Raw genomic sequence first — 19,947 nt, 5'->3', positions numbered from 1 at the left:
CTTTATGATACAGACTTGGTGCTATATTTTGTATCAACAGCTTGTCACATGGGTCCCAGTTCATAATATGGGTCATTATTTTCCAAATTGAATTTGCTTATCTGCTCTTTCCTTTATGGGTAACACTACCAAGGAAACCAAGCTCACACTGCTTTTAAGATTGCTCATTTGAAATCTTTTTCTCTCCTTTTTGGACACTCTGCACTGGAATTAATAATATAACATAAGTATTTGGTAAAATGGCTCATTTTAACCAGCCTCTCCAGTTCCTAAGGTGTCTCAGACTTAAGGAAAAAGCTTTGGCTTTTGATTATTTTCTTACATTTCACTTTGCAAACACTGATTTTACCGAGTTCTGCCAAAAGACAATTTTTTTTTTTTTAAAAGCACCACTATTTGGTTTCTTGATCATTTAAAAAACCTGTGGTCTGATTCTCCTTCCCACCCAGCCCCCACACTAAAGCAAGTGACCTTGTTTCAAGCTGAATATTGTTCTTTGCTTTGATGCCCCCTACCATCTTGTACACTCCTATTACTATTGTTGGCTCTTATTGGTGTTGACAGAGCCATCCCCAGGATAAAGCCAACCAGAGCAATTTCTTTACGCCCAAAGCGCTAGGTAGCTCACACTTTTGTTACTAGGCTGCATGTCAGAGACCTGGGGTAAGGGGCAGGCAAGGTAGGGAGACGGTGGTGGGAAAGTCTTTGACAGAGAATACAACAAAGAACCAGAGCTAACATTTTTCAATAATTTATCAACCTCCCTTTCTGCTTCATATCCCTACCCTCCTCATTTCCTCTCACACTGCACCATCAACCACTCCTCCTCAAAACAAACAACAACAACAACAAAACCCAAACAAACAGGTAATACTACCTCATCCATGCATTTGCACATCCTCTGTATCAGTCTTGGTTTTAAGCCATCATCTTCTACTCTGGCTTCTTTACCCAAACTGAAATTTGGGTATGCGGCCTCACAATATTAATGGGAGGCAAGTGTAGAGAAATGATAAGATCCCAGAATATTTGAGGGCTGGGCAGCAGAAATTACATCAAAAGTGATGCTGTAGAATCTGTCTGATCCACAATCTGCTACAGCTGAGGTGCATACGAGGGCATTTTTAGATGCAAAGCCGCAGGAGGAAGATCTGAATGACCACAACTTCTTTTAGTTCAAACTGGACTTTTGTGTGAATTAGAATATGGCATCACCTCCAGGGAGAGGCGGTCCTACAGGTGCTAGGCTTGGCAAGCAGACCCCCGCTGATTTTCAGTCCCCATCGACCTTCCTGGCAGGGTGTTCTTATGAATAGGGTACAACCTGCATGATCTTTCCCAGAATTCTGAGGTTGGGAATGTGCTTGATTGAAACAGGAAAGGGAAGAGGAAGAAGATCTGATTCATTTGATATTTTTGGTGGGAAGTGTGCACTGTGTATGGTGGAGCATTCCACAAATGGGAAAATGGAAGAAGACAATTAAAAAGAAGTTTAAATATTGGAAAATATTGAGAAAGACACATTGCATGCCCAGGGATCTAAAGACATCCATTGTTGCATCATTCCACTTTCATTTTTCCTTGAATGGAAAGACAGACTCGGAGGTAAGCCAAGGGTGAAAGGGTTTCTCCTCTTTATGATGTGTGTGGGCTCCAACATCCCTAAATTCAGCTTTCTTAGACTTTCATAAGATCTCATGTTAAATGATATTATAGGAAAAGGATATATTGTCAATGTTAGACAAAGGAAATCATTCTTCCTTTATTTACTATAGCACTTTTAGGGATAGAGAATTATACAAATTATACAGTTTAGGAAATGTGGTGTTTAATAACATGAATGTTCAGACCAAATTTTGGTTTTTCTTAAATTAAGTGTATGTCTAGGTTAGTGATCATATGTCCTTAGTGTATCTGGAATAACATAGTGAGCTATCTTTAAAATTTTTATTTTGTATGTTTGTAATGATTCCAGTAGCTTTCTGATTATACAAAGATTAAACACATGGTTTTCATTTCAGTTTTCTCCTCAAGACTCATTTAAATAAAAGTAAAGGAGTAAAAAATAGTAAAAAACACAAGCAAAAGAATGCAAGCTGAGACAATAATAGACTGAAATGATAACTACTTGCAGTAAATGGAAAATGAATGGAGGAGTTAGTACTGCTGAGAAAGCTGGGTAAAAGCATTGGCTGGAGAGAAAGACAGTGAGAACTGCTTAGATCTTTCTCCAGGACTCTGCACAGATTCTGGGAGTGGGCATTAGACCAAGCAGGGAAGGTACGGTGCTATAGTCAGGAAGGTGTTGCCTCTCTAGAGACAGGTAAAATCTTCTTTTCTGGTGTGTACAGTCAACAGATTCACTCGTCTTAAGTTTAATAAAGAGACCGTAGGTTTACCCTCCATCAGAATAAGAGGCCCTCATGTGCAACATGAATAGACCTCGAGGGCATTATGCTAAGTAAAATGACCAGTCAGAGAAAAACAAATACTGTAACATATCACTCACATGTCCACTCTAAAAAACTTTATAGAAAGAAGAATTGCCCAGCCTGGTGCTCGGTGATGACTTAGAAGGGCAGAATGGGGGTGGCGGGAGGAAGACTCAAGAGGGAAAGGATTTACATATAGCTGCCATTGATTCATGTCAATTCATGTTGTTCTGTTGTGTGGCAGAAACCAACACAGCATTGAAAAGCAACTATCTCCAATTAAAAAATAAATTTAAAGAAAAGAGTAGAACGGGCTGGAAGGTGGGAAAATGAGATGTCGATCAAAGGGCACACTTCCAGTTATAAGATGAATAAGTACAGCATAGTAGCTGTAGTTAACAGTACTGTATAATATATTTGAAAGCTCTTAAAAGAGTAAATCTTAAATGTTCTCATAATATATATACACAAAAAGGTATGAGGTGATAGGATTGCTTTGTGGCTCAGAGGGTAAAGAGTCTGCCTGTAATGTGGGAGACCTGAGTTCAATCCCTGGGAAAGGAACATCCCCTTGGAGAAGAAAATGGCAACCCACTCTGTATTCTTGCCTGGAAAATCCCATGGACAGAGGAGCCTGATGGGCAATAGTCATAGGGTTACAAAGAGTCAGACACCCCTGAGCGACTTCACTTTCACTTTCAAGAGATGATAAATGTATTAACTAATCTTATTATGATAATCATTTCACAATACACAAGTATCAAATCATTACATCGTACACCTTAAATTTATACAATGTTATTTGTCAGTTATATGTCAACAAAGCTGGAAAAAATTTAAATAAAAAATCAACTGCATTTCTGTATGCTAGCAGTGGACACGTGGAAACCAAGATAAATTAGTTCCCTAGGTGTAACTCTAGCAAAACATTTATAAGACTTATAAGGTAAAAATTACCTGTTAACAGAAGAAATCAAAGAAAAGTTATATAAAAGGAGAGATATTCTACTAAAAAAAGAGAGAGAATAAGAGGCACAGAGCCTAGAGAGATGAGGCAGAGCAGAAGGCAGAAGAGAAGAACCAAATTGAAAATAGATGCTTAAATAAAAGTTTACATATTGAATTATGCAACTGTTACCCTCTAATAATGCTTGGCATATACTACCTGGGAGACTGAAGGGTTATTTGGGGGGGTGGGTGGAAATGGAGTGGCTTGTGTTGTGGGGTGGGGTTCTCAATATGAAATGAAAGCATTCTTAATATTTCATTCTCAAGGAGTCTCTCAGCTGGAAGATGTCATATCCTCGTGTGTGTGTGCATGCCCAGTTGTGTCCAACTCTCTGTGACCCTATGGACTATAGCCCACCAGGTTCCTCTGTCCATAGTGCTTTCCTGGCAAGAACACTGCAGTGGGTTGCCATTTTCTTCTCCAAGGGACATTCCTGACCCAAGGATTGAACCAGTATCTCCCACATCCTCTGCACTGCAGGCAGATTCTTCGCCATTGAGCCACTAGGGTGGGCTTCCCAGGTGGTGCTAGTGGTAAAGAACCTGCCTGCCAATGCAGGAGACATGAGATGCAGGTTTGATCTCTGGGTTGGGAAGATCCCCTGGAGGAAGGAATGGAAACCCACTCTAGTATTCTTGCCTGGAGAATCCCATGGACAGAGGAGCCTGGTGGGTTACAGTCATTGGGGTCACAAAGAGTCAGACATGACTGAAGTGACTTAGCATGCCTGCACAAGCCACTGGGGCAGCCCTCATAGAGATCTTCAATTCAAGCTCTGATGCCCAACCTTAAAAGTGAACAGGTAACAAAAATCCCTGGTTATTGAAGAAAGTCCCACCAAAAAGTAAAGATATCAAAAAGGGAAAAAGAGCCCATAGAAAACAGGAATGCAGAGAACAGATGGAGACTATAATTACAGCTGTTATTATGTTTTCAGATAAATAAATCATTTCATCCAACAGGATACTATAAAAATTAAGCTGTCAACCTAGATAGCACTCCTTGAGACTAGAAATATAAATATAGAAACAAAAAACTCGTCCCAAGAGCAGGTAATAAAACCAAGGTATCATAGAAAGCAGAAAAATATTAAATGGAAAATATGATAGACATCAAAAGATAAGATTACTAGTAGATCAGTTGAGGAAGTCCAAAGGCTGACCAAAAAAGAGTTCCTGAAACAAGATAAAAGAAGAGAGGAAATTAGTAAAGAATAATCAAACTTTTGATTAACAAAGAATAATCAAAAGTTCCAAAACTAAAGCACCTATGTTTCCAAATAAGAAGAGCCTAAAAAACATCTAGTAGAACTATCAAAAACATGATCTCACTAAGGCCCATTGTGACGTTAAAATACTGGCAATACTGAACATGAGCAGAAATTTTCAAATAGCAAAGTTAAAAAGTTCATACTTGAAAGAAAACATATTTATGATCAAATTGAACTTCTCAAGAGAAATGCTGAAAACATGAAATCGAGGGAAAAATCGGGGCAAAATTCTGGATTCTCCAAAACCAGAAGTAATTACAAGAAGGAAAAATTAGATATTATTTATGAGCATAGATACAACAGCTTCAGCAAAATATATTAGCAAATCAAACCCAACAATATATTTAAAAAATTATACAACACAACGATGTGAAATTTTTTCTAGATATATAAGGCTAGTTCAATATTTGAAAAATCAAATAATGTAATAAATCAAATAATGTAATAAATCACATTTACCGGATAAACCAACCTAGACAGCATACTAAAAAGCAGAGACACTACTTTGCCAACAAAGGTCCATCTAGTCAAGGCTATGGTTTTTCCAGGGGTCATGTATGGATGTGAGAGTTGGACTATAAAGAAAGCTGAGCACCAAAGAATTGATGCTTTTGAACTGTGATGTTGGAGAAGACTCTTGAGAGTCCCTGGATTGCAAGGAGGTCCAACCAGTCCATCCTAAAGGAGATCAGTCCTGGGTGTTCATTGGAAGGACTGATGCTGAAGCTGAAACTCCAATACTTTGCCCACCTCATGCAAACAGTTGACTCATTGGAAAAGACCCTGCTGCTGGGAAAGACTGAGGGCAGGAGGAGGAGGGGATGACAGAGGATGAGATGGTTGGATGGCATCACCAACTCAATGGAGATGGGTTTGGGTGGACTCCAGGAGTTGGTGATGGACGAGGCCTGGTTTGCTGTGGTTCATGGGGTCACAAAGAGTCAGACATGACTGAGTGACTGAACTGAACTGAACAGGATAAAGAATATCATATGATCATTCAATATATGCTGAAAAAGTATTTGGCACTAGATCAACCAGTCCATTCTGAAGGATATCAGCCCTGTGTGTTCTTTGGAAGGAATGATGCTAAAGCTGAAACTCCAGTACTTTGGCCACCTCATGTGAAGAGTTGACTCATTGGAAAAGACTCTGATGCTGGGAGGGATTGGGGGCAGGAGGAGAAGGGGACGACAGAGGATGAAATGGCTGGATGGCATCACTGACTCAATGGATGTGAATCTGAGTGAACTCTGGGAGTTGGTGATGGACAGGGAGGCCTGGCGTGCTGCAGTTCATGGGGTCACAAAGAGTCGGACATGACTGAGTGACTGAACTGAACTGAACATTTATTCATGAGTAAAAAAAAAAAAAAACTAAAAACCTCAAACAAAACACTCAGCAATCTAAGAATAGAATTATCTCTACTTGATATAGAACCTTCACAAAAAATCTCAGCCAACATTGTACTTAATGCTGAGAAATGAGGCTTTTTTTCCCCTAAGAGCCTTGAGTCAAGAAGATCCCCTGGAGTAGGGCGTGGCAACCCACTCTAGTAATTTTGCCTGGAGACTCCCTTGGACAGAGAAGCCTGTCAGACTGCACTCCATAGTTTTGCAAGAGTCAGACAGGCAACTGAAGTGACTTAGCACACAAGATCAAGAACCAGTCAAGTGTGCCCTCTTACCACTCACACCTACACATTGCAGTAGCTGTGCTAGCTTTTGCAGTAATATAAGAAAATAAAACAAAAAGTACACAGATAGGGAAGGAAAACAAAATAATACTCTGTTCATGGCTGAGATGGCTGTCTATACAAAAATCCCAAAGAATTAACAATAATGAAAACAATAAAAAAATTTACACTATCAAATGCTGATGAGGATGTAGAAAAATAAGAACTGTTATTCATTCATTGTGGGGATGAAGCATGCTACTGCCACTTTGGGAAAGAGCCAACTCATTGGAAAAAACCCTGATGCTGGGAAAGACTGGAGGCAAAAGGAGAATAGGGCAACAGGAGATGTGATGGTTAGATAGCATCACTGACTCAGTAGACATGAATCTCAGCAAACTCCAGGAGATACTGAAGGACGGGGGAGCCTGGCATGCTATAGTCCATGGAGTTGCAAAGAGTTGGACATGACTTAGTGACTGAACAACAACAACAAATAGTTGATTTACAATGTTGTGTTAATTTCTACTGTATACCAAAGTGATTCAGTTATGTAATATATATATATATACATTTCTTTGCAAATTATTTTCCATTATGGTTTATCATAGGATATTGAATATAGATGCTTCTGTATATTTAGATTCCCATCCCATCATGAAATATTCAATAATAGAATAACAATAAAAATAATAACTAATAAAGTATTGTCTATGGCAAAATTTTACCTCTTATTGAAATGGATGCTGAATTTATTATAGGCAATTTGTAGTCCAGTTGATGTTAGGCTAGCAGATAAACAAAATCACATTTCCATTTTTCTATAAACACCCTTTTCCACCATCCTGCGTTCTTATAAAACTGAAAGAAAATGCTAGTATGTTGGGATTATTTCCCAGTTTGTCTTTTTTTTTCTGTCCTTGGGAAATCTACACACACAACCATATATTCATTTCCAGGGACAGTATTAGCCCAGGGCTCCTTACTTTAATTCCCTGCACTAAACACTTTATATAATAGTCAATCCTTATGGCAAAACTGCAAGGGAGATATTACAGCAGGGTTTGACAAATGTTTTCTGTAAAGGGCCACAGATTAATTATCTTGGGCTCCATTGGCTATACAGTCCCTACTGTAACTTTCTGCCTGGTTGCAAGAAAGCAACATAGAAAGCAGTCCATATGTAAACAGATGAGTTTGGCTATGTCCCAATAAAACTTTATTTATGGATCATGAAAGTTAAATTTCACACTGTGTTCATATGTCATGAAACATCATTCTTCCTTTAGTTTTAATACTTAAAAATATTTTTTAAAATTAGCTTGCAAGTCAAGTCAAAACAAGTGGCAAGCCAGATTTGGCCCATAGATTCTAGTTTGCTGATTCCTGTAATATACAGACTAGGAAATATGGTTCAGAGAGGTCACAAAACTTTCCCAAAGTGACACTACCAGTGAGTAGGGGAAACCCAGATGCAAAAGTAGGGATCCTGATTCTTAACTCATGTGGCACATTGCCTCTTTGACAGTGATCTTAAGGCTAGTTTAAATAAGCTAGAAATTTCAGATCACTTTTGTTTTTGCCTGGAAACCTGACCACTGCTTACAACATTAAATACATCAATCAAAAGACAGTTCCGTTTCTAGGTCACATCATTACTTTGGGATTGTTTTCTGTTCCGTGGACTACCTATAGGTACATACATACTTACATATGAAAATATCTGTTCCTTTCATCTACATGCATTTAAACAATAGTGTTATAATTTAATATATGATAATTAATTTTCACAAATGTATAAACAAATGCATGTTCAGCTAAAATTAAGCTTCCCTTGTGATCTATCCACAGTGCCAACAATTGCAGAACCCCCGCCCTCCACTCCTCCACCTCCCAGTCGGGGATAGAAAGAAGTTGGCTCAACAGCCAAACAGGAGACCAGATTTCTCTTGGGTGATTCGGGATGATCATAATATTTACACAAAGCTCTGCTCTGCCTCATGTTAGTATAACTATAACTCTATAGTTGACTGAGCATCTGGGACAGTGCAGGATACAAAAAGATTTTCCCAGTTCTGGAAAAAAAAAAAAGTCATGTGTCTGTACAAATGCTTATGTTTATGCTTTCTGTCCCCCATGCTTTAACCCCTCAAATCTTTCCTCTGTGGGGGAGCTTTGGGTCCAGTCTGTTTGCTGAGGGGTTCCTTATTATCTTGGGCTCTAAAATTCTAACCTTTTGTATTTTAATTCAAAGGGGAGCTTTGTTCCAAATCATCCATTATTTTCAACAAGGGCAAAATAATACAGGCTGTCAAGGGCCCCCAACACAGGTAATTTATTGCTCAGAAATGCTGGGTTGAATGTATTCTTCAGGCAAGCATTCTTCAAAACCAAATAACAGGCACCACCGTGTAGGAATCAGACTGTAAATGATTAAAAACACGATGGATTGCTGGTCAGTCGTTTGGTCTGTCTAGAATCATTACGCTTGGAAGAGAAGTTAAGAAGCTAGGAAAGGAAACCCTTTGAGGTCTGTTCTCTATAAAGAAAGAGGATTAAAAAGAAATCCCAGTCCTCCTCCCCCAACATCATAGACAGTGTATGTGTATACACATAGACACAGACAAACACAGACACAGCCATAGATTGCTCTAATAGCCCAGGGCTAAAGGTTAAGCATTATAAGGGAAAGATTTAAAAATGCAAGTTAGGGCAATGATTTAAAACAGACAAGGAAGAAGTCAAAGTAAAGAGCATTATTTAATCCTATAAAAGTGCTAGTGTATAGTGTACTTAAAGATGTAGGTAAAAGGTATTTGTTTTCTCACTGTTGTGGCTAGAAGCCCAGGAAAATAAATTTATTCAGGCATGCCAGTCTGTCTGCAAAGACTTCCATTTTGTCTTTTATGGGAATTTTGAACAAAGAAGACTATCTTTGCTTCTGTCAGGAAAGCGGTTTCAATCAGACTGATGAATAAAAAGCACAGCTGCCAAAAATGATCCATGGAAGGGTAAAGTTTAGATGCCCAACTGACCATTATTCTATTAAGATGTGTCATTTACGTTGGCCTGGGCTAACAGATCAGGACAATGCAACACGCTAAATTGCTTCCCAATTTTAAAATATCAATTCAGGAAGCATTACCTAGGATAAAATATAGATCCTCAGTGTTACAAAACAGAGGCTGCTCAGTGAGACAAAGGTTTGGTTTTGCAGCCACCAAAGATAGGGTCATGCCATTTACATATTTGGTAATTCTCTCGTTATGCCTGTTTCCTGAGAACTGTGTTTGATAAATGATTATTCTAGGACAATCACATCTTTTAACTGAATTTAGTGAGGCTAATATCTTATTGGTAAGAAGCAACATACATGGCACTTCCAATTTTCTAAGATAGTTCTGAGACCTTAGGAAGCGCCAGGAAGCTAAAACAGCATCTGCATTACCCTCTCATTTTACAAATGAAAACACTTAGGACAGAAGAATTTGAAATTCTCTCACACCAAATGTCCTGAAGTGGCAAAACAGAAGCCAGGATCTTTCATTTCAAATCTACATTCTTTCTGCCCAAATTCTCAGCGGACAACTTCAAGTCTGTGATTCCTAAAGGGACAGAAAGGGACAGCTGATATGTTGATGATTACAAACAACAAAGAAACTAAAGAGCCACAACCAAATGATGACCAGTGGAGAGAAGCACAACCTTATTGCTAATCCTTCCTGCTACGGGCATGTCTTCACTGGCATGTCCTATCAAAGGTGTTCTTGGTGTATTCAAATGGCATTGATTCTAACCTCCTCCTAGTTTACCATGCTTTCTTCTGTTACATGGCATATTGCTGTATCAGAAAAGTAGCAAAAACCTAATTTCTAAACATATATGATTGCGGATAGTCATAAAACAGAGAGACTAGGAAAGAAAGAAAAAAACCGTGCTACATTTCTCTTCAAGCTACTGCCAGAATGTCCTTTGTTTTTTGTCTATTTTTGAACTGCTGGTTTTATGCTTCAGTTTCCTAGACAAATGTTTATTGCTTATTTGTCAAAAACCGTTGTATTCGTAATCTATTGCCACATAAAAATTACCCCATAGCTCAGTGCCTTAAGACAACAGCATTTACTATTATTTCGCAGTTTCTTTAGGCCAAGATTTCTGACATGGCTTAGTTGGCTCAGGGTCTCTCTTGAGGTTGCAGATAAGGCATAGGAAGGGGCGGCATCATCTGAAGACTGTGTGGGCCTGTTTTCAGGGAGGCTCTGCTTTCACGAAGGCTCACTCACATACTCCTGGAAGTTGGCAAAAAACTTCAGTTTTTCCCTAAATAGTGTCCTCTCCATGGCCTGCTCCTATGTCACCACAATACACTGGCTGACTTCTTCCACGATGATCACTCCAGGCTAGCAAGGCAAGTCAGAATGTCCCCTTTGAATCTTTCTCGCCTTATTTTTCCTCCCTATTTTTTTTCTTCCTCTTATATTACTTCCATCATGGCAATAGAGAAATACGATGTATATTTAAGGAGTGGAGTCTGGATAGTGGAAATACTGGAGTCTTTAAAATACATATTTTTTTAGCTTTAATTTTTGTTTCCATAAGGATTTTTAAAATCTGTTTTAACTTTATATTAGAGTATAGCCAATTACCAATGTGATAGTTTCAGGAGCACAGCAGAGTGACTCAGCCATACACATACATGTATACATTCTCCCCCAAGCTGCCCTTCCATCCAGGCTGCCACATAACATTAAGCAGAGTTCCCTGTGCTCTACAGTAGGTCCTTGTTGGTTATCCATTTTAAATATAGCAGTGTGCACATGTGGATCCCACATTCCTTGTCTATCCCTTCCCCCACCCTTCCCCTGCTGCTGCTGCTAAGTCGTTTCAGTCGGTCTGACTCTGTGCAACCCCATAGACAGCAGCCCAACAGGCTCCTCCATCCCTGGGATTCTCCAGGCAAGACAATGGAGTGGGTTGCCATTTCCTTCTCCAGTGCAGGAAAGTGAATAGTGAAAGGGAAGTCGCTCAGTGGTGTCCGACTCCTAGGGTCTCCACGGACTGCAGCCCACCAGGCTCCTCCGTCCATGGGATTTTCCAGACAAGAGTACTGGAGTGGATTGCCACTGCCTTCTCTGACCCTTCCCCTGGTAACCATAAATTCATTCTCTAAGCCTGTGAGTCTGTTTTTATAAGGACTTGGATATTTGGAATGGGATATACCAAGAGATTTCCTTCACCAAGTGTGTGACATAGTAATTCTTCATTCACCATTTCAACAAATACTTATCATTATGATGTATCAGGATCAATTCTAGATGCTGGGATACAGTGGTGAACAAAACAGCTAAAAAGTTCTATTTTCATGGAGATCCTTATCTAATGTGGAAGAAAAATTAATGCAAAATTCAATATGAGGGGGGTGGTGGGAGAGAGGCTCATGACGGAGGGGTTATAAATGTATACTTACATATTACATATTACTGAATCACATTGTTGTATGGTAGAAACCAATGCAACATTGTAAAGCAATTATCCTCCAATTAAAAATCTAAAAAGAAACAAAAAATACAATCAAATAATTAAATAAGGAAGTGTATGGCATAGGAAGGCTGGGTTTCTTAGAAAAATAGCAATGCCAGTGTCAAAATGAAAGAATGTTTCTAAAATATTCACCAGCACTTGAAAATACACATTGGATTCTTTAAATTATTTGTATCTTAAAAATGTAATTTTTTATCTTCCTCTATTACTGCAGCTTAAAAGAATACTTCTTTTATTTTTCTTAACAACAGAATTTGATGATATTTTCACATTCATCCTAAACTTACTTTCTATTGATAAGCAATTGTCTTTTCAGACCATAAAGGTACACATTTTGTCATCTTTTTTTCCTATGATCAACCTCACTGAATTTCCAAAAGAATGTTGTTTTTTCAGAAGGTCAGATAAATAGTTATTTAAAGGAGAAAGTACAAAGCAATATAGAGCCTCATGTACACAAACTGACAATGATAAGAAAAAGCAGGCAAGTAAGGGGAGAAGGAATAAGTTTATCAGAGATTGATTCTTGAGGGTGAAGAATGTTCAATTTTGTTTTCAAAGGAGTGACAGCTAACAAAGAAAGGTCCAAGAACAGAAGAGGGCCCATTCATAAAATTGCTTTGCCTGCATGCACCAGGGAAGTTCATATGTGTATTTTCTGAAGGCAATTGTAGACTTTCTCTCTCGTTTTCTATTTTTCAAAAAACACAATATTTTGAAGAGGATCTTCCTACTTAACTCTCATGTGGTTTATTTTATTTTATTTTTTTTTACTTATTTTTTTTTTAGTTTTTTATTTTTAAAATTTTAAAATCTTTAATTCTTACATGCGTTCCCAAACGTGAACCCCCCTCCCACCTCCCTCCCCATAACATCTCTCTGGGTCATCCCCATGCACCAGCCCCAAGCATGCTGCATCCTGCGTCAGACATAGACATAGACTGGCGATTCAAAAATCTAACCTAGACATGTGTTGTTAAAGTTTTATATGTCAGGAGCCTGGAGGGTAGAAACAATTTTAAACTCAACTTTTTAATTTTGGTTTATGACGACGTCTTTTTCTCTCAGCCTGAAGAATTTTGCAATGTCAAAAGTTATGAATATTTCCAGATTTAAGCCAATAACTTGGGTGACACAAAGCAAATGATTGATTACAAACAAAATGATGGAAAACAGAAAAGTGTTCCCATTTCTTAACATATTTTTATATTTGTCATCATATAGAAAAAGCTGATTACATGAGATAACTAATTAAAATAAGAGAGTAAATAATTTAAAAACACTACCAATAGAAAAAACAAGAAGCGCAAGAAGTCTACTATAGAAAGTTAGTCTTTCCTCCCCACAAAAGAACCTAAGCTTTTGAGAAGAGGCAGCATGTAATTCCTAACAGAGGTAAGTCATGGGGCTAGAAGCTCAATAAGTGCATTTAAATGGAATCATTATGACTTAATTTTTAAAATTTTTTTAAAATTTAATTCTGTAGTGTGAAAAAAGATCAACTGTATTTCTCTCATTTGTGAGTATTTTCAGATGACTGTTAAAAGAGGTTTTCTTTTTTTTTTTTTAATTCAACTGCTGGGGAGTAACTAGAAACAAATCTGTTGCTTGGGAGTAAATGTTCAGCCCATATGTTATCTTTCATGGTAACGGATGGAAGTGTGAAGTCCCCCTCAGTAAATTCTGCCTGAGGTCTCACTGTCCCTTCCCCCACTACCATATGTAACACATTTTGAGAGTGGGGAGAATACTTCCTTCATCTGACTTTGTTGCTTGCATTTTTCCTTGAGTAACGTAAAATTTTCAAAGAGAATCAGTGTTACTAATACGAACAGTGGACAAACTAAGTGAGCTATTCTGAAAGGCATTTAAGAGAAATGTGGGGAAATGGGAACAAACAGGAAGGAAAAAAAGAAGACAGATGAAAGTAAGCATATTCTCCAATTCTCTGCACAGTAGGGGACAGAAAAGACAAAAGAATCATCGAGGACTTTGGAGGCAAAGAGATTTGGGTTTGTTTCCAGCACCACCATCTACCTAGCAGATCTGGGCAAATTTCTTAATCTGAATCTAAATTTTCCCATCTGGAGAACAGTGGTATGTGATACCTGCCTCACAGAGTTGATGGAAGAACTTAAAGAGATAATCCAAGAAAAGTGACTGGAACATCTTAGGTGTTTAACAAATATTAGTTTCCTTCTTCTGACCCCTCCACCTCACTGTTGCTCTTGTTAACAATAATGAAACATTTTTGTGTTTCAGTGATTTATGAGCATTCACCCAAGATCATAAGTGTGATGAAGTACAAGTTTTACGTGAAAGATTTACCTCAATTTTTTTTTTCTTCTATACTAGAGAGCTCACTTGGCAACACTTTTGGTGTTGCTGGAAGATTTGGGAGTTTCGATACAGACCAACACTTCAGGAGAATTTAACCCCAGGCCAAATGCTTTATGCTGAAAAAAAATAGTCTTTGATGTTTGAATGGGTCTGAGCATCGCTGAGGCCAAATGTTTTGGGTAGGACCCCTTGTGAACTGAAACATCAAAAATGATTTGCAATAGTTTCCTTCAAACCAAACATACAACGTTTCATGCAGCTCTAATTGAAATGTAATAACTGTTTACAGGTTTGATTGCACTATCAGTATGGAGTAATTGCTTGTCTGCACCAAGCAAGTGGGAGATAAAGTAAATGTGCATGGAAGGGTTTTGTAAAGTCAATAAAATGTTTCTAAAATATACTGTTTTGAGAAGTGTCTTTCTTGTCTCAAAATTCAATCAGAGCTTGACCTCCAGAGAGTCTAGTTACTGCTGGCCTTGGGTGTCTAGAAGACACCTTTATTACTCCAGCTTGGGTTCATTAAAACATGAAACTTCATTATTGCCCCCCCCCCAAAAAAAAAACTGCATTAAGAAAGCTACTATTGTTGGTTTTTCATATGTTCTGCATAGTACTAGGCTCAACAAATCAGAAGCCTCTTGGCTCTTTATGCAAGCTAAGTATGTTGGCATCTCTGCAGAGGGCAGAAAGAAAGATTGTGCAGAAAAGTAGCAAACTTGAAAATTCCTAACGAACCCCACTGCAATTGGTTCTTTGTGAAAATGCTCAAGAATCATTACAAAGCAACAATGACCAGCCTGGCTCAGAGCAACTGAAGATATAGTTTAAAACATATATAGGAACAAGATGGTATTTGGGAAATTATTTACTCAAGGCAGTAAATGAAAAAGTGGTTTCCTCCATCCCCAATCCCAAAGGCTTTAGAATATCTTTATAAGAGGCAAAATAATCAGGGAAAGGGGGAAAGTTCTGCCTTTTGAGAATGTTAGATAAACAATAACCCATTAGAGAAGGAATTTAGCTTTACTGAGATCTTAAATAACAATCTCATGAGACCTATATTATTTCCCCATTTTAAATATAAGGAATCTAAAGCTTTGGGAAGTTAATTATTTTTCACATACATAAAAAACTGCAAAATACAAACTCAAATCCAATTAATGCTTTTTCCAAAACCAGTGCTTTGTCCAGAATAATAAGTGACCAATTTCACAATTAAATATATATAATATATATAATATATCATATATTTATATTATATATTTATTTAAATAAATATATAACATATATTTATTATATTATAAATAACTATATAATATATAGTTAAATTGTAAATAAATATATATATATAAATATATATAATATTAAGTGTATATTATATATTTAATATTATAATAATATTGTATATATTATTTTCTATATATAAATATAATATATATATCACAAGGGAAAGCCACATTTTCATATTAAGATCTGATGTGAAGTTTATTTTCAGGCATTATGTGCTACTATTTCGGGCTTCCCTGCTGGCTCAGTGGTAAAGAATCTGCCTGTCAATACAGCAGATGCAGGCTTGATCCCTGGGTTGGGAAGATTCACCAGAGAAGGAAATGGCAACCCATTTCAGTATACTTGCCTGGGAAATCCCATTGACGAAGGAGCCTGGCGGGCTACAAAGAGTCAGACACAACTTAACGACTAAACAAACAAGCATGCTACTACTCAGAAAGTTAAAAAATGGAATAGTGATTGAAATACAGTTACTTAGCTTCTTCCTCTAAAAGATGGGTTATATAATATAAAGTTTCCTGGGATAGTGTGAAGGATAAATGAAAAACAATATCTTCAGGGTGGTTCAGAAATGTTAATGTGTTTTAAGAGTTGACTCATTGGAAAAGACTCTGATGCTGGGAGGGATTGGGGGCAGGAGGAGAAGGGGACGACAGAGGATGAGATGGCTGGATGGCATTACGGACTCGATGGACGTGAGTCTGAGTGAACTCTGGGAGATGGTGATGGACAGGGGGGCCTGGCGTGCTGCGATTCATGGGGTCGCAAAGAGTTGGACACGACTGAGCGGCTGAACTGAACTGATGATGAAAAAGTTAGTGGTAACTGAAACCATCTTGTCGCATCACTTAATTATGAGCAGACTTGAGTTGGAATGCCAGTTCCAATTGTGTAATAATGGGACAGAACTCTTGCTTTTCTAAAACTCAAGTTTCTGCATTGGTAAAATGGAATCATAATAGTGCCATATTCCACATAATCAGAAAATGCATGTAAAGGGTGTGGTGCAGCAGTTAGTGCAAAAGACCCTGACGCTGGGAACGACTGAGGGCAGGGGGAGAAGCGAGCAGGGGAGGATGAGATGGCTGGATGGCATCATGGACTCAGTGGACATGAGTTGGGGCAAACTCTGGGAGATAGTGAGAGGCAGAGAAGCCTGGTATTCTGCAGTCCACAAGATCGCAAAGAGCTGGACCCGACTGACCGCCTGAACAGCAACACAACGAGAAAATGCATGTAGAGGGTGTACATAGTAAAAATAATAGTAAAAACCCATCAGTTAATTTGTTATTAATACATCAACTCAAGAAACATGGATACCCAACAGCTCAGAGCACAATCATACTTTTCCCAAATAAGAAGAATCTTCTAATTTATTTTAATTCTTGGCTGACACATCTCACATCAATATTCAATATTTTAAGAACTTCCCTTTGGAAAGGTGTAAATATCAGCAAGGTACTTTTATAATGACCTTAAGAGATTAGAGGGTTACAATAAACTGCAATATGGTAGCTTTTCTAAGAACAATGACAGTTTTCACAAAAAAATTTTTTAAAGGACAAGAATTTACATATTAATTTTCTTCATCAGCATATTTAAAGTTTTCATATGGCCCCATTTAACATGAACTACACATCATATGTGTTCAAATTCTACCTGCCTAAACCCATAAAAACTAGAGCATACTAGGGCCGGTGTGCTGTGATTGACAAAGCAATGCCCGTCATCCAAGATGTCCACCTCTTGTCAATATATTATCTTACATGACACTTTGCTGATGTGATTAAGTTAAGGATCTTGAGATGGGAAGATTACATTGGATTCCCTGGTCCAATCAGATCACAGGACTTGTTGTAAGAGTGAGTTAGAAGGATCAGAGTCAGAAAAGGAGGTGTGATCAGGGAAGCAAAGATATGACACTGCTGGAAAGAACCATGAACCAAATAATGGAGGTAGTTTTCTGAAGCTGCAAAAGGCAATGAATGGATTTTTCTTCAGGGTCTCCAGAGTAAACACAGCCCTCCCAACACCTACCTTGCTTTTAGACCAATAGGATCCATTACTGAACTTCTGACCTCCAGAGATATAACATGATAAACTTGTGTTGTTTTAATTCACTAGTTTCTGGCAATTTGTTACAGCAGCAACAGGAAATGAATACAGGTGTCTTTTTCATATATAGTACCTGTAATATTAGAGAACTGGAAAGTTATTATCAAGAAAAATACATTTTGTAAAATACCAAATCTCTCTATATATGTCTAAAGGTATATGCCATCATGGGGCTTCCCAGCTGATGCTAGTGGTAAAGAACCTGCCTGCCAATTCAGAAGATGCAAGAGACATGGGTTTGATCCCTGGGTTGGGAAGATTCCCTAAAGAAGGAAATGTCAACCCACTTCAATACTCTTCACTGGAAAATTCCATGGACAGAGGAGCCTGAGGGCTATAGTCCATGGAGTTGCAAAAAGTCAGACACAACTGAACGACTGAGCACCACGTATGCCATAGTAAAGTTGCTTTACTTGCTATTTTACTTCAAAGAACTGGGTATACAATTATCTTAGAAAATGAAATGGGGATATACGTGATAGCATTAATCAAGATTTAAATGAAAGTTCCTCTTTTATTTTTATAAAAATCTTTACCATGGGTTGTTCAAGAAATTTGACTGCAATATAAATATACTTGAGAAGCCCAGTTCACATTTTTTAAAAGGGAAGTATTTTCCTACAGAATTTTCTACAGATTTAGAGTTCTGCTACTATATGATATATTTTGTTTATTAGCCTTTATTCAAATATAAGTTTTCAGTGCATAAACGGAGACCTGACAGAATTAGAGAGTTTTAACTACTCTTTTTATTCTTTGGATGAGTCTCTAAAAATGGTACATGGAGAATTTTAAATTTAATTTGTCTAAAGAAGATATTAAAAATAAGTAAATTGATTTGTTTCATATTTTCTTTTCTTAGAGTGATTCAGTTCAGTTCAGTTCAGTTGCTCAGTCACGTCTGACTCTTTGTGACCCCATGAACTGCAGCACACCAGGCCTCCCTGCCCATCACCAACTCCCGGATTTACCCAAACTCATGTCCATCGAGTCGGTGATGCCATCCAGCCATCTCATCCTCTGTCGTCCCCTTCTCCTCCTGCCCCCAATCCCTCCCAGCATCAGAGTCTTTTCCAATGAGTTAATTCTTCGAATGAGGTGGCCAGAGTACTGGAGTTTCAGCTTTAGCCTCACTCCTTCCAAAGAAATCCCAGGGCAGATCTCCTTTAGAATGGACTGGTTGGATCTCCTTGCAGTTCAAGGGACTCTCAAGAGTCTTCTCCAACACCACACTTCAAAAGCATCAATTCTTCAGTGCTCAGCTTTCTTCACAGTCCAACTCTCACATCCATACATGACCACTGGAAAAACCATAGCCTTGACTAGATAGACCTTTGTTGGCAAAGTAATGTCTCTGCTTTTCAATATGCTGTCTAGGTTGGTCAAAACTTTCCTTCCAAGGAGCAAGCAGCTTTTAATTTCATGGCTGCAATCACCATCTGCAGTGATTTTGGAGCCCCCAAAAATAAAGTCTGACACTGTTTCCACTGTTTCCCCATCTATTTCCCATGAAGTGATGGGACCGGATGCCATGATCTTCGTTTTCTGAATGTTGAGCTTTAAGCCAACTTTTTCACTCTCCTCTTTCACTTTCATCCAAAGCCTTTTTAGTTCCTCTTCACTTTCTGCCATAAGGGTGGTGTCATCTGCATATCTGAGGTTATTGATATTTCTCCCGGCAATCTTGATTCCAGCTTGTTCTTCTTCCAGCCCAGTGTTTCTCATGATGTACTCTGCATATAAGTTCAATAAGCAGGGTGACAATATACAGCCTTGACATACTCCTTTTCCTATTTGGAACCAGTCTGTTGTTCCACATCCAGTTCTAACTGTTGCTTCCTGACCTGCGTCTAGGTTTCTCAAGAGGCAGGTCAGGTGGTCTGGTATTCCCATCTCTTTCAGAATTTTCCACAGTTTATTGTGATCCACACAGTCAAAGGCTTTGGCATAGTCAAGAAAGCAGAAATAGATGTTTTTCTGGAACTCTCTTGCTTTTCCCATGATCCAGAGGATGTTGGCAATTTGATCTCTGGTTCCTTTGCCTTTTCTAAAACCAGCTTGAACATCTGGAAGTTCATAGTTCACATATTGCTAAAGTCTGGCTTGGAGAATTTTGAGCATTACTTTACTAGTGTGTGAGATGAGTGCAATTGTGTGGTATTTTGAGCATTCTTTGGCATTGCCTTTCTTTGGGATTGGAATGAAAACTGACCTTTTCCAGTCCTGTGGACACTGCTGAGTTTTCCAAATTTGCTGGCATATTGAGTGCAGC

The 19,947-nt window shown here is 38.3% G+C and overlaps 1 long non-coding RNA gene across 1 annotated transcript; it reads left to right on the top strand.

The window, feature by feature from the left end:
* Window positions 1-1,522: 1,522 nt before the first annotated feature.
* On the top strand, window positions 1,523-14,668 carry LOC138438170 (uncharacterized). Its single transcript, XR_011256280.1, has 2 exons — window positions 1,523-1,605; window positions 14,283-14,668. It is a non-coding gene; the product is annotated as an uncharacterized lncRNA (long non-coding RNA).
* Window positions 14,669-19,947: the final 5,279 nt, after the last annotated feature.

This window comes from Ovis canadensis, chromosome 3 (assembly GCF_042477335.2).
Source record: "Ovis canadensis isolate MfBH-ARS-UI-01 breed Bighorn chromosome 3, ARS-UI_OviCan_v2, whole genome shotgun sequence".
Taxonomy (NCBI): Eukaryota; Metazoa; Chordata; class Mammalia; order Artiodactyla; family Bovidae; genus Ovis; species Ovis canadensis.
Note: the sequence above shows the minus strand (reverse complement) of the source record. Positions and strands in the feature narration are given on the sequence as shown.